Here is a 15,673-nt window from a genome sequence, read left to right on the forward strand (position 1 = left end):
AGGTTAAAAAGACAAGAGCAGGGTGTCTGAAAAGAAAAGAGGGTGGTGTTCAATGCTGCCATTTTCCTCCATATTTATGAGCTCCATTAAAGATTGTGGTCAGTGACCACTGAGACCAAATCACTGTTTTCAAGGTCAACTGTGGCCAAAGCATTTTGCCTTATGTCTTCCTGCTGGTTTCCAACTAAAAGAAAGAACGTTCTAGGATGAAGAGAGGATTTTTAACTCTCTCAGCCTAGCAGACTGATGTCACATGTCTTCCTGACCAACTTGAATGATCAAGTACAGCTAGTGATCCCATCTTCAGCCAGGCTGCCCAGGAGAAAAGGCGATTTCATTAAAGACAAAAACAAAAACAACCTACATCTTGAGTCAGAAACTTGTTGGACTGATCCAAAGTTAAACACCCTTTGTACTGAATTCATGAACTGTGAACTGTTTCTGTTTGAGACATTTTACAGATTTGATCTCAGCTTAAGGACAGCAAAACTTCAAGATCCAGCATAACGTAAATGCAGAAAAAAAATCCACCTTGTCTTTTGTGTGTGATGTGATGCTCGTCGGTTTTCCGATTTCACAAGGTCGGCCTTGGAGACCCAGTGGAGAAATCCTGGTAGGGGTTCTGAGTGGCGAGCCCCTGCCTTGTTGCTGGTATATTTCCGTGTTCCAGGGCTCAAAGGGAGGGAGCTCTGGCCAGGATTATGATCTCTTCTCTACATGGACAGGTAAAAGCTATGTGAATAGATAATAATTTCTCTTCTAGTGGCCTTCTATTTGGGGCTCCTGAGACCGTGCAGGAAAAGAAATAGAACAAGGGTGGTTGATGTTCTGTGTTGAGGCTGATGATAATCAAGGAACCAGCATTTGGAACAGTCCCTATGTCAAGAGGAAGAGTACCCAAATGAAACCAGCTCAGAGGAGTTGCTCAAATGAGTAAAATGTCACATTACCAGAAGCTCGCCCCTTTAAGCACCAACCTTTGTTTTTTTTTTTTTTAAGATTTTTTTTTTAATTTTATTTATTTGAGAGAGAGAGAATGAGAGAGAGCACATGAGAGGGGGGAGGGTCAGAGGGAGAAGCAGACTCCCCGCCGAGCAGGGAGCCCGATGCGGGACTCGATCCAGGGACTCCAGGATCATGACCTGAGCCGAAGGCAGTTGCTTAACCAACTGAGCCACCCAGGCGCCCCACCAACCTTTGTTTTGAAAGCACATTTGATGAACATCTTTCTAAAACTTTATCATACATTTTTTAAAAGTTCTTTAAATAGAGGAGATGGAATGCAATTTAATGTTAGGGCAGAGAGGGCTGATAGAAACTGTCTAAGTCTAACTGTGTTCCTTTGTTTTGCAAGTGAGGAACACAAGGCCCAGAAACATAGGGGCACACACCCCAGGCCATATCACCCATTCACGGTAGAACCAGGCTTTGAGAAATATTTGGAAATTTCTTTCTACTCCCTAATCCCACTTTTTTTTCTCCCCTCTTTAAAGTGTTATCATTTTCTTTTGTAATATTATTTTTTTAAAATAAATAATGGCTAAGAAAACTTATGCAGACTTTCCCCTCAGGTGCAAATCTAGTTTTCTGCAAGGTCGGCACGAGGGCACTAAGGATAAAGGCAAGCTGTCATTCAGACCCAAGTGCTTCTGTCTGCTCAAGGCTATTTCTGCTTCTCTGCACATTGCTTCCAGATAAGACCTGTGCTTCCTAGACTTTATCTCAATGTATACCCCACCCTCCCTTCTCCCTTTTGGTCTGGAACTGGAGGCTGTTTCTATTACTTTTGTTAGGAGCTGAGTTCTGCTCAAGATTTATCATCCCAGTGTTCACATCTTGTTTCTTGTTTTCCTAACAAACAGGAGACCCAGTGTGGGAAGCACTTGCTTTGTGACTGCATTGCCTACCAGAGAAACCATTGCACACATGGTTAAATAGCATGAACAATCCATTCTATTCTTTACAGAAATCCTCTCGGGGTTTTGTGTTTGTGTTTTGTTGTTGCTGTTGTTTTGTTTTTTGTTTTTTGTTTTTTTTTCAGAATGGAGAAGATAAAAACTATTTGCGTGCTTCATTTTTCCTAACCCAACAGATTTCCAGAGTGATTTAAGGGTAGCTTGTGAGAAAAATTAAGACCATCCAGAACGTTTAAAATGGAACAGTATTTTCCACTGCCATATGAGAATATATGGATTTCCTTTTTTTTTTTTTAAGTAAGCTCCAGGCCCCAGAATGGAGCCCAACATGGGACTTGAACTCACAACCTTGAGATCAAGACCTGAGCTGAGATCAAGAGTCAGATGGTTCACTGACTGAGCCACCCAGGTGCCCCGAGAATATGTGGATTTCTTGACAACTGATTTAAAGGTGTCCCAGTATTGTGAGGCCATGAGTCTTTTAAAGACTATCCATGATTCATTACTGTATCAATAAGCTTATAGGCCAATTGGATATATATATATTTTTTAATGAGAAGAGCCTTTTTTTGGCTCATTTTTATTTTCGGTTGATTGTCTTTTACTTATTGATTTGTAGTAGTTCTTTATATATTTTGATATGAGCCCTTCACTGTATTATATATTACAAATATTTTTTTCCCATTCTATGGCTTGTCTGTTTTCTTTCCTGATACTGAAGAACAGAAGCTCTTAATTTTATTGAGACCCAATTTATCAAAAACATTTATTTTTTTTACTTTCACAGTTACTTTCTGGTGTACTGCTGAAGAAATCTTTGCCTATGCATAGGTCAAGAAAATATTCTCCTATGTATCTTCTAGAGGCTTTATCATTTATCTGATGCATTTACATGATGTATCTCAAATTAACTTTTGCGTGTGACCTGAGGTAGGGGTCAGGTTTATTCCTTACCCTCCCCAACCATGTGAATATCCAATTATTCCAGCACTATTCACTGCAAAGGCCATCCTTTCTCACTGATGTATGGTGGCACTTTTGTCATAAAGCAAGCGACAGCATATATGCCAGTCTATTTCTGGATGGGGGAACTCTACTGTTAATATATTCACTGCAAATGTTGTAGTGGATGCAGCACTGAATGGGCATCAGAAGCCCTGGCTTCCAGGGCCAGTGTCTCCAGGGAGAGCTGGGAGACTTGGAATTAGAGAACACGTTGGTCTGTTTGCTGCCACCCAACACTCCCTCCTGGCATCCTGTGCCCCATCCTATATGGCTAGCAAGTGGCCACCTTCTTTCTTCAGTGCTGGTTACGCCACGGGGGATGCCGGATCCAGACCTATTCAGCTACCTGCTGGCCATCATAGTCTCCCTCTTGGTAATTTGGCTTGAGAGCAACAGAGATGACTAATTTGCACTGAAAGACCCTACAGAATAAGTTTTGTGGCTCCATGAAGGGATGCCAAGGCCATGTGCCAAGCTTCCATTAAGGGAGAAGGTGCAGACATTGTCCAATGGAAAAGCCAGCTGGCCGAGCAGAGGTGTGAGGGGAAGAATGGAAGCGAGGTACAAAGAGGAATGGCGGAGACACCAGATGAGGGGGTGACACAGGAAGATTACTTGAAAGCTCTGTGAGAGACTCTTATTAATCAGTCTTCCAACAGTTGCTGGAGAATAAACAGGAAAGATGAACAGAGGGGGGTCTATGCAATCAAAACACTGTCTCATCCTGAGGCACTGCAGAGGGCTTTTTATAATCAAACAGGAATCACATACAGATATATTTTAACGATTTTCTTTTCTTCTTAGACCCCCACGTAACTTTGAAGTGTGTTTTACACAAGATCTCACAGAGGCTGGGTTCATCGCTGCAGTGCTGGGAAAACCCTATTCCTACAATTGTCCCTTCCTCCCACCCCCACACTGGTGCCAAATTGGAGCTGCTCGGCCTGGGGGAGGTGTGGACTTAATAGTTTCAATTTCCCATAGGCTGTGTATCTTTGTTAGGAAGTCTTATTTTTACTCACGCTAGTTTGGGTATTTCTTACAACCAAACAAATTCTGACTAACTCCCTTGAAGTTTTTGTTACTTCTTTTGTTCTACGTACTCAAGAAGGCTATTGGCCGCCATAAGTGGATCTTGGCCACAGAAGCTGAACACACACACGACTGGGCATAAAGCAGGGGAAGAGCATCAAGAGGTGGCTTCAGTTTGGGCTGTGGCATCCCCAGGAATTGCAAAAGGGGAATAAAATAAGCAATAGTGCCTAGAACATATTTTTTCCCTACTGAAAACCAGGTATTATTGTCCATTCATGAGATTGTCGTAACAACGTGCTCCCTAAAACCTGGAGAAATGGCTGCCCTCAGTGTTTAGCTAATAAAATCCACATACATGAGGATGATTGTTGTCTCTGAGAGTAAAGCAAGAAACTGTAAATGAGGGCTCCAAGACTTTGAGAACAGCGAAAACTCCAACTCAAATGTGATTTGTCATTAGAAGAAAGAAGTCTAATCAATCTCATTGTGTCCTGTTTGGATAAAGAGTAGGTGAACAGGAAGGGGCAAGATCAGCTTGGAGTGTGCAAAGTTTGCAGTGTGTCCCTGGCACTGTCCAGGTGAGAGAGAGATGCTTTCTGGGAGCACCAGCTTTCCAGTGCCTGTAAAGGAGCTCTCTGCTGGCACGGGGACCACGACCTGGAAAAACACCTCTATGACTATCTGACACCTTCCTTTGATCTGATGCCACACTCCCAGCTCACTTCTGATCCCCAGTTGCCAATATGTCTTCCACAGTATTTTGTGAGTGGGAACACCATGCCTCAGAAAGAAGTAGCGGTATTTTAGTCACTAGCGAGGGAAAGCTCTGTCAAGTAATACACTTGTAGTTTGGTTTATATATTTCAATGAGCTTGAATGGTAAAAGTCAGCATTCATGTTTTCAACCAACTCTGGTACACTAACCAAATTAAGAGTGAGATTCTGGTCAGCTTTTTTCCCTACAAGTCAACTACATGGTTGTCCTTAAGTTACTCTATATCACCATGGAAGTTTATTTTAAAAAGTGTCTCACCATTGCCATAGGAATCATTTTGTGGGCTGTCCTTTTTAAAGTCATGGACAAGAACCTTGCAGCAGGTACTTAAATGCGTTTGCATTGGAAGGTGCTCACATCTTCAGAATTTTCAGCATTTCAGGATTTTGATAGTTCAGATAGGAACAGAAATAGGGCATGAGAAATAAGGTCATGTGTTAGTTTGCTAAGGTTGCCATAATAGAATACCACAAACCGGGGGGCTTAAACAACAAAAATTTTGTCACAGTTCTGGAGGCTGGAAGTCTAAGAGCAAGGTGCCAGAAGGGCTAGTCTCCTCTGAGGCCTCTCTCTTTGGCTTGTAGACGGCCACCTACTCCCTATGTCCTCACGTGATTGCCCCTGTGTGCACGCACCCCTTCCTCTTCTTAAGGTCACCAGGCATTTTGGATTAGGGCCTCACCAAAGAGCCTCATTTTAACTGAATCACCTCTTTAAGACTTTATCTCCACATACAGTTACATCCTGAGGTGTTGGGGTTGGGACTCCCCAACATATGAATTTGGGACGATACAATTCAGCCTGTAAGATGTGACGAAATCTATCTAGTCAAGGCAGCAAGGCTTCTTGACTAATCTTTCTATTGTTTTGGTGAGTTAGAATAAGGAAGAATTGCTGGGGATTGGTAGACACACCCCATGTCAGCACCCAGACTGGGGCAGGCAAGATTAGCTCACCTGTTGCAGAATGTCCCCCAACAGAGACTATCCTTACCAAAAGCATTATCAAAAGGCAACTTGTAATTATTGTGCTTCATGGACAGATGGCTAATCTAAGATCTCATTGTTTTCATCTCAATACCAGTGGGTAGGTGATGAACACAAATATCCTAAGCAGTGCAGGGGCACTGGTCTGGTTTGGGTGCCATGGTTGTTGCTTATGGAGAGGGACTTCTCTGTGGCGAATGGCCAGTCAGCAGGCCCAGAAAGGGAGATTAGTGCTTCCTGTGCTGAGGCATAGCTCCCCAGAACTCTGGGGATTTTGCCAGAGTCCAGCTGGTTCTCGGACAGGGTTGTTAGAATTCTCAGGGGGCCTGTTAAAGGTCCCTCCTCTAACTGCTGGGTGGCCTGAGTCAACTTGTTTTCTGCCAATAATCTCAGCTCCAGATTTATGAATGATGAGAGGAAGCAGTTGAGTCCAAACTAGCTAAAACATAATCTCTGTTGCCCTAGCAATGCCTCCAGGGGTTCTGTTGATAGACTGTGTTTTTCCAATTTACTTTACGTGCTGCTCTCAGCTGCCAGGACAAAGTGGGTATGAAGAGCGTTGTAAATAAACTGAGGTTTGCGAGGAGAAGTGGCCTCATATAAGAGCTAGAATGACCAATGCATTTACTCATTTGTTTATTGAGCACCTACTAGGGTCAGGGACTGTGAGTGGAGCTAGGGATACACTTCTGCTAAAATAGACAAAAATCCCTGCTCCCATGGGGTTTTCTCTCTATTGGGCAGAGACAGGTAATAAATAAAACCATGAAGTGAAATACTTCTTATGTCAGATGCTGTTGTAAAGTTAGAGAAAAATGAGGCAGGAAAGGGGAATAGGAAGTGTCCCAGGTGGTTGGCAGCTTCCCAGTTGTAAAGGGTGCACAGAGAAGGCTTCACAGAGAGAGCGACATTTGCGCAAAGTCTTGAAGAAAGCAAGGACAGAAGTTATACAGCTATTTGGGGGAAGAATGTTCCAGGCAGAGGAGATGCCTCGTGCCATGACCTGAGACACATACAGGAAAAGCAAGGAAGCCAGTGTGGCTAGACAGAGAGAGGGGTGGGACAACCATAGATGAGGTGGAGGGGCGGGGCTAGGACAGGCACATCACACGGGGCTCTGTGGGCCATTGTGAGGACTGGAACTTTCCCTTTGAGCCAGATGAGAAGCTGATGAAAGTTTTCTTCCTCCCTTAGCTTTATTGAGGTGTAATTTACAAATAAAATTGTGAGATATTTAAAGCATACAACATGTCTGATACATGAATACATCGTGAAAGGGGTCCCCCTTCATGTTAATACATCCATCGGGGTCAACTGGTGCAGGGACTATTGAAAACAGTATGGATGTTTCTCAAGAGATGTAAAATAGGAATACTATATGATCCAGAAATCCCACTTCTGGGTTTTTATCCAAAGGAAATGAAAGAATTATCTGGAAGAGACATCTGTTCTCCCATATTCATAGTGGCATTATCCAGAGTAACCAAGGTATGGAAACAACTGAAGAAGGTTTTGAGCAGGAATGGCACGACCTGAACACTTTTAAAAGGGCTGAGAACAATTCCAAGGGAGGCATGCATGGAAGCAGGGAGATCAGTAAAGAAGCTACTGCAATAATCCAGGCAAGAGATTGTGGTGGCTTGGACTGAGGGGGTAACAGTGGACTGGTGAGAAGTGGTTGGGTCCTGAATATGTTTTGGAGGTAGACTCATGAGGATTTACTGACAGCTTGGATGTGGGGTATGAGAGGAAGAGAGGAAACAAGGTTGACCTCAAGGTTTTAGACTAGAAAAACAAGAAATCTAGTGCTAAGGGGACTAGAAGTATCATCAGGAGGTATTTCTAATCAAATGGATACATTTTGGAGTGTCTGATACTCAGGCATCATCCTAGGCTCCTCTATGATTACTGAAGTCTATAAAATGCTAAAATCCTCCATTCTCACTTCAAAGTAACTGACACCTCCAACTCTTTCATTCATTCATTCATTCCATTCATTCAACCTTATCTCAGATGTCGACCAGGAACTCCCTATTCCTTGAGATCGATGAGATTTGTTTGAACACCGCCATTCTATGGTATTTGCAAGTCCAACGGTCTTCCAGGGACTTCCATCAAATGACAGGGGAATTCTGGCTCTTCCAGCCTCCTCTGAATCCTGGCTACCAGCTGCTACCTGTGCTGCCTTGGTCCTGCCCTCACACAAAGCATCCATGGTTGTTGGACACTCTACTGATGATTTGGGATGGGACACCCTTTTCTTCATCTTTTCTGGGAGTAAGAATAATTTCCCTCATTTTCTTCTGCATAGGAGTTCAGTGGACATGTCTGTGACTTAAGCTTGGCTTTCATCTCAAGATCGTATCCTAGAACAACCATGTCTTAGATGAATCTGAAAAGTTCTAGGCAGAATTTATTTGTTTTCTAGAGATTTCTCTGGCTGCTGGTTGGAGAACGGACTGCAGGTGGATGAAAGTGCATGGAGGCCCATGCCCCTCACTGTCTCCCACCGTGCAGTTGTCCGTACTTGCCTCGTGCCACACTCTGTTAAAAGTGCCCTATTCTAGTGCTGCTTGGGCTCCAGTTACACATTTCAGCCAGGTAGCTACTATTATGGCTTTTACTTTGCTCTCTTTAACCCTGGGACCCAGCTACGGGGTTGGCCCAGAGAGGGAGCTGAGTTACCACCACCATGCTCTAAACAGCTACCCTTCCTTCTAGTCCCCACAGGTGTTTTATTGAGCCCCGTGGTTTTATCCAGTATCTTCTTCTGCCCGTCAATATCTGGAAGGCCCACCCCACCGATTTGCCAAATGTGCCCAGACATATCCAGCTGTCATTCGGACTCCAGCTGGAACCCATAAGTCTTACGAATATGTTTCTTCATTACACTTGGACCTGAGTCAATGACATTTATATGGGTCTTGAGGAAAACTGCTTTTGCATAGAAAGAATATCCATACTCTGAGATGAAGGTGGTCATAGTTAAATACACTATGTGTGACAACTGGTTGTGTCTTTTAGCCTCCGTACTCAATCAATCCCCTTAAAAAGTCATTTCTAAGTGTCCTGGCATTGCCAGGGAAAGAAGCTGGAATAACCCTGAGATCGTGCACCACCCAGTCCATGCTCATTTAGGCGCGCACCTGAAGACAAAGGCCTGCTCCAGGCCCTGCCCTGTTGGTTTGTGGACAATGCGGAGAGTCTGAAGTATGCTTCCGGTCAGAGTACACAGAGACCCAGCAAAAGCTTGGTCAGGCTCTGTCAGACAGGAGTCTTTTGTGTAAAAACCAAGGGAAAAAGTATTATTATAGTTACTAGAATAGAAAGTATTTTCCAGTAGAACAATTTATTACCTATAAAATGTAATAGGGGTAAGAGTAATAAAGGAGTAACCACATAAGCTTGTGAGCAGCAAAAATTTTGTTTCGGTGTTATATTTTTATATAATACATAATAACACTTTAGTAATGTGAGATCTTGATTGATCGGAAGATTTCTTCTGGCTCACTTTTCTGCAAATTTATTAGTTTCTCAAAATTTGTACTTTTAGTAACTTTATTTGCAAATGATATAAAAGGACATCAGTTGCTCTTGACAAATGCAAGACAGCAAACAATTTTTGATCATTTTCAATTTTGAGAAGGTGTTTTTCTATTGACATTACTGTTATTGGAGTTATTAAGATTATTTTATAGTTCAAACAACGCTGATCTACATTTTGAGAATTCTTCCAAAATATAATTTTTGGTACATCTAGAGCTAATGATTCTCACAGAAGAGTTTTTCTAAAAGGATTTAACCGTTCATGTACATCTGCCTTGTGTAAGTCTGAGTATAAAGTGTAAATGTATACAATAACGTTTTAATGCTTATGATGGTTCCTGCAGCGCGAGGGGCTAGTGCAAGAAACGAAGAGTGGCTTCCTGATGTAGGCCAATTCAAAATGCCTGTTTGGCTTCAACACAGCAACAGTTAATTTTAAAATTGTCTTCCTCATTAATAATTGGTTCGTCTGAAGCTTTATCTGAAAATGGTGCTCTTTTCTATCAGATGTGATGATCTTCTTTACCCTTTAATTTCTAAGCCTGTGGATATTTGCTTTGTGATGTTGCATCCGTTTTCAAAACTGGAGTTTCTCTGAAGAATTATAATAACCTGGTTGTCTTCATTGCAATATCCATGCGTGTACTTCTGTTTTGTGATAGTTTCTGGGCAGAGGTCCCGGCTCGAGCGCCGCTGTTCCGGTCCGGGTGCTCAGGCCCCGGAAGTTGGAATATTCGCTGCTGCTCCTGCTGCCGCTGCCGCCGCTCCTGCTGCCGCTGCCGCCGCTCCTGCTGCCGCTGCCGCCGCTCCTGCTGCCGCTGCTCCTGCTGCTGCCGCTGCTCCTGCTGTTCCTGCTGCAGCTGCTGCTGCCACTGCTCCTGCTCCTGCCGCTGCTCCTGCTGCTGCCGCTACTGCTACTGCTCCTGCCGCTGCTGCTGCTGCTCCTGCCGCTGCTGCTGCTGCTCCTGCTGCTGCTGCTCCTGCTGCTGCTCCTGCTGCTACTCCTGCTGCTACTCCTACTGCTCCTGCTGCAGGGGTGGGCTCTGGAGAGGGACGGGCAAGCCGGCCTCCCAGCAAGAGTCTCACCCTCAGCTCCAGGGAGAGTCCTGCTTCCTCCCGTGGCCTACTCTGCTCTGCGCTTCTGCTGCTCAGCCTCAGTGCCGGCGGACCCCTGTGGCCAGGGCCCAGCCCGGCGCGTGCCGGGGGCATCTCTGCTGCTCACATGCAGGTGTCATGTCCCCATTGGATCTCACCTGCACAGCACAGGGTCAAGGATAAAATTACTAGGAATTTCAAGACAGTGACAGCCGACCATTAAAGTAAGAATGGGATCGTTTGGAGAGTGGGGGTCCTGGCGGATGGCAAGCTGGCCCAGGTGTCAGACTCTGTAAAGCCCTTCTGTGCCGCAGGTGACTGCAGGAAGGCAAGAGTAAGGGAGACGTGGATGGCCAAAGGTATCCCGTGCTTAAGAGGTCCGCAATAGAGCTCTCGGCCTCCTCCAGCCTCTCACCCCGCCCTTCCACCCCCTCCCCGTCTCAGTACATGGCTATCCCATTTTTCTAGCTGCCCAGGCCCACATCCTGGAGTTAAATGCCTCTCCTGTGTCTTACACTATCTGACTGGCTCTTCCTTGAAAGCCCATCCCGAATCTGACCGCTTCTCACCTCTTCTGCGGCTCCTGCTCTGCTCTGTGCTTGGGGTTCTGAAGAGCCTCTGCATTGGTTCCCATGCTTCTGTCCTTACCTCCTAATGTCCATTCCTAACAGGTCAGCTAGAAGGATCCTTAGAAAACATTCAGTGGATCATGTTATTTACCAGGTCAAGGTCGTTTGATGGCTTCCCATCCTATTCACGTTAAAACCCACTGGCCCACAAAGCTCTTCGTGATGCATTCCCTGCTCACCTCTGATATTACAGCCTCGGCTCCTGGCTTACTGTCCTCCGGCTACATCGCCTCCGTGCAGTCCCTCCAAGGAGCCACACATCTACTGCCCTTGCACCTGCTCCTCTCCATGGGCAATGCTCCTCCCCCGGGATACTGCCCACTTCCTCTAGGGTTTTACTCGAGCATCCTCTCCGTGGGCTTTCCCTGACACTCTGTTGAAGGAGGCTCCCCCGTAGCATCCCTACCTCCCTTACTGTGTTTTTCCCATAACACTTAACCATCATCAGGCATCCTAAATATTTACTTTTTGTTTGTTTGTGGTCTGTCTCCCCCTTCTAGGAGATACGATTGAAGGGGGCAAGGCTTATGTTTCCTTCACTCTCTTCTCGGCACCTAGAATTGGACTTGGCCCAGAGTAATCACTCAGTAAACACTTAGGAGATCCAACGAGTAGGACCTTTGAAGCTTGGCTGGCTTTGTGAAGGGCACACTGATTTCTAGGCAGGATGATGAGGGTCGAGCCCAACGTGTTGTAATTGCAGCCTAGGGAGGCAGTTCTTAAAATGTGGCCTGTGGACCCATGGGGGTCTCGGAGGCCCTTTCCCACTGTGTTAAACATTTGGACTGATAGTTCAAAAACGATGGTGAGTTAACCTTCAATGATGCAGTGCAGGTGAAAGCAGCAGCAGCACACTGTGCCACCACGCACTCGCCAAAGCGGATTGACCGATTTCACTGCAGAATGTTCTCGATGTGGAAACTAACCATCTTAAATCTCAGTCCTTGAGTAAATAATGGTTTAATATTCAGTGTGAGGAATGGGGAGTATTCACGAAGCACCTTTGCTGTACACCGAGGGATGACGGTGGTCTCAATGACAAGCTCTTGAGATGGTTGAGTTGCATGATGCACTCCCCACTCTCCTCAGGGAAAACCATTTTTTAAAGAGAATAACTGACATAGAAACTACGGTTATTTAGATTTGGATGTTTGGCAGACTTTTTTTTTTTTTTCAGGAAATGATTGAAAAGTGGCTGTTGTTTGGAGAAAAACAACGAATAGCATCTGCTAGCGATTATAAAACTTGAGTTTTCAAGGGAAAATGAGAGACTTTGGGAAACTTATATTCACCACAGTGAGTTTGACAGTGTTCCAATACTTGAAGACTTTTTGATAAGATCAGTGATATATTATTGAAATATATGTACATGTAAAATGTGTCACCATTCAAAAGATCTGCATAACTCAAGGAACCAATATTTTCCAAATGACCAGTGCATGCTGTTATAAAACGATACATGGAAAAAGATCCATTCAAACTATAAAAGGAACCAAAGGATTTTAATATAACAGAGTATGAAAAATTCATTAATCTGTTTTCAGATTCCACACTACAACTAACTTTTAAGAAACTACCACTTGTCGGGGCGCCTGGGTGGCTCAGTCGTTAAACGTCTGCCTTTGGCTCAGGTTATGATCTCAGGGTCCTGGGATCGAGCCCCGCATCGGGCTCCCTGCTCGGCAGGAGGCCTGCTTCTCCCTCTCCACTCCCCCTGCTTGTGTTCCCTCTCTCGCTGTATCTCTCTCTGTCAAATAAATAAAAATCTTTAAAAAAAGAAAAAAAAAAAAAGAAACTACCACTTGTCAAGTTTTGATGTGGTATCAAGGAAGAGTATCCACAATTACCCGAAAAGGCTATTAAACTATTTCTCCCCTCTCCAACTATGTATTTGTGTGAGGACAGATTTTCTTTATATACTGAAGCTAAAAACACATAATTCAACATATTAAATGTAGCGAGCAGATATGAGACTCCAGCTGTCTTTTATTAAGTGTGACATAAAACGGATGTGTGGAAATATCAAGCAATGACACCTTTCTCCCTAATTTGTTTTAGAAAACATTGTTATTCCTTTAAATGGCTTTATTAAGGTATAATTGAGATACAATAAAACACCCATGTTTAAATTCTTCTACTCAATAAATTTAACATATGAATACATCTATGAAACCATCACCCCAAATCAAGATAATGAATATAACCGCACTCCCCAAAGTGTTTCTTTTTAATCCCTTCCTCCCTCCCTCTCCTGCCTCCTTCATTTCTAGGCAACCACTGATCTTTCTGTCTCTCTATTTTAGCTTGCATTTTCTAGACTTTTATAAAAATGGAATCAAAGTGTTGGTGCACTTTTTTTTATCTGGCTGTTTTCACAGGACAATTATTTTGAGATTCACCTGTGTTTTTGTATGTATCAAAACCTCATTCATTTTTATGGTTGAGTCTTCTTCCATTGTGTGGATATGACCTAATATGTTTCCCCTTTCAGCCATTGCTATGGCCTGAATGTTCTTGTCCCCCACCACCCCACCAAATTCATATGTTGAAAACTGAATCCCCAAGGTGATGGGACCAAGGAATTGGAGCCTTAAGAGGTAATTAGATCAGGAGGACAGAGCCCTTAGAAAGGGGCTTGGTGCCTTTACAGAAGAGGCCCCAGAGAGTGTCCTTGCCCTTTCCACCACATGAAGATAGAATGAGAAGTCTGCATCCGGGAAGAAAGCTCTCACTTGACCCTGCAGGCACTCTGCTCCCAGACTTTCAGTCTCCGGAAGTGTAAAAAAATAAATACATTTCCATTGTTTATAAACTAGTCACTCTATGTTTTTTGCTTATAGCAGCCCAAATGGACTAAGAGACTTGCTGATGGGCATTGGGATTGTTTTCAGATTTGGGCTGTTGCAAACCAAGCTGCTATGAACATTTGTATATAAGTCTTTGGAAGGACATGCACATTCATATCTCTTCGGCGAATACCGAGGAGAGAAATGGTTGGATCATATACTAGATGGGTCTGTTTAACATTTTAAGAAATTGCCAAAGAGTTTCCCGAAGTGCAAAAGGTCCCCAACTCACAAAAGTTTAACTTAACATTTTTCAACTTTACAATGGTGCAAAAGGGGTATGAGTTCAGTAGAAACTGACCTTTGAGTTTTGAATTTTGATCTTTTCCCTGGGTGGGGAGGAGGTGATATTTGGTACATACTCTCCCAATGTTGGGCAGTGGCAGGCCCCAGCTTCCTGTCAGCCATGTGCTCCTGAGGGTAAATGACCAATGCACTGACAACCATTCTGTTTTTCACTTTCAGTATAGTAGTCAATACATTACGTGAGATACTCAACACTCTCTTTTAAATAGGCTTTGTGTTACATGATTTTGCCCCACTGTAGGCAAATGTAAGTGTTCTGAGCACATTTAAGGTGGCCTGGGCCAAGCTGTGATGTTTGGTACGTGAGGTGTGTTAAAATGCATTCACGACTTCTAACATTTTCAGCTGATGATGGGCTTATTGGGGCTCATAAGTCGAGGAAGATCTGTAATTGTACCATTTTATATTTGAACTTTTTAAAATTTATTTTTTAAAATTAGTTATTTTTTAACTTCCAGTATAACTAATGTACAGTGTTATATTAGTTTCAAGTGTACCATATAGCAATTCAAGAATTCTACCCATTACTCAGTGCTCATCACAATAAACGTCCTCTTAATCCCCTTCACCTGTTTCACTCATTTCCCCACCCACCTCCCTTCTGGTGACCACCAGTTTGCTCTCTATAGTTAAGTCCATTTTTTATTTGTCTCTTTTTTCCTTTGTTTTTTTCTTAAATTCTGCATATGAGCAAAATCACACGGTATTTGTCTTTCTCTGACTTATTTCATTGAGCATTATACCCTCTAGATCTACCTGTGTTGTTGCATATGGCAAGATTTCCTTATCTTTATATGGCTGAGTAATATTCCATTGTATACATATATCACATATTCTTTATTCATTCATCTATGGATGGACACTTGGGCTGCTTCTGTATTTTGGCTATTGTAAATAATGCTGCAATAAACATAAGGATGCATATAGCTTCTTGAAATAGTGCTTTAGTGTAGTTGTACCATTTTAAATAGCCACCAGCGGTATATGAGAGTTCAACTTCCTCACATCCTCACCAACACTTGGAATGGCTGTTCAGTTTTGGCCATTCTAGCAAGTGTGTATTGACATCTTCTTGTTATTTAATTGAATGACTAACAATGTTGAGCACATTTTCATGCATTTATTTGCCATCTATATATATATTCTTTGTTGAAGTGTCTATTCAAATATTTTGCATATTTTCCATTGGGATGTTTTCATCATTTTCTTTTGAGTTTTAAAAATATGTATTTTAGGTAAAAGTCCTTAATCAGATAAGTGATTTGCAAATATTTCCTCCCAGTCTGTGACTTGTCCTTTATCTTAACAGTGTCTTTCAGAGAACAGAAGTCCTTAATTTTGAAGAATACTGATTTTACCAATTTTTTACATGATAGGTCATGCTTGGAGTCTTATCTGAGAAATCTTTGCCTAATTCAAGGTCACAAAGATTTCCTCATATTTTTTCCTAGAAGTTTTATAGTTCTAGGTTTTACAATTAGGGATATGATCCCTTTGTAGGTAATTTTGTATATGGTTTCTATTGGAATTCACT

The sequence above is a fragment of the Leptonychotes weddellii genome, chromosome 2 (assembly GCF_054177405.1).
Source record: "Leptonychotes weddellii isolate Sample4059 chromosome 2, ASM5417740v2, whole genome shotgun sequence".
NCBI classification, from domain to species: Eukaryota; Metazoa; Chordata; class Mammalia; order Carnivora; family Phocidae; genus Leptonychotes; species Leptonychotes weddellii.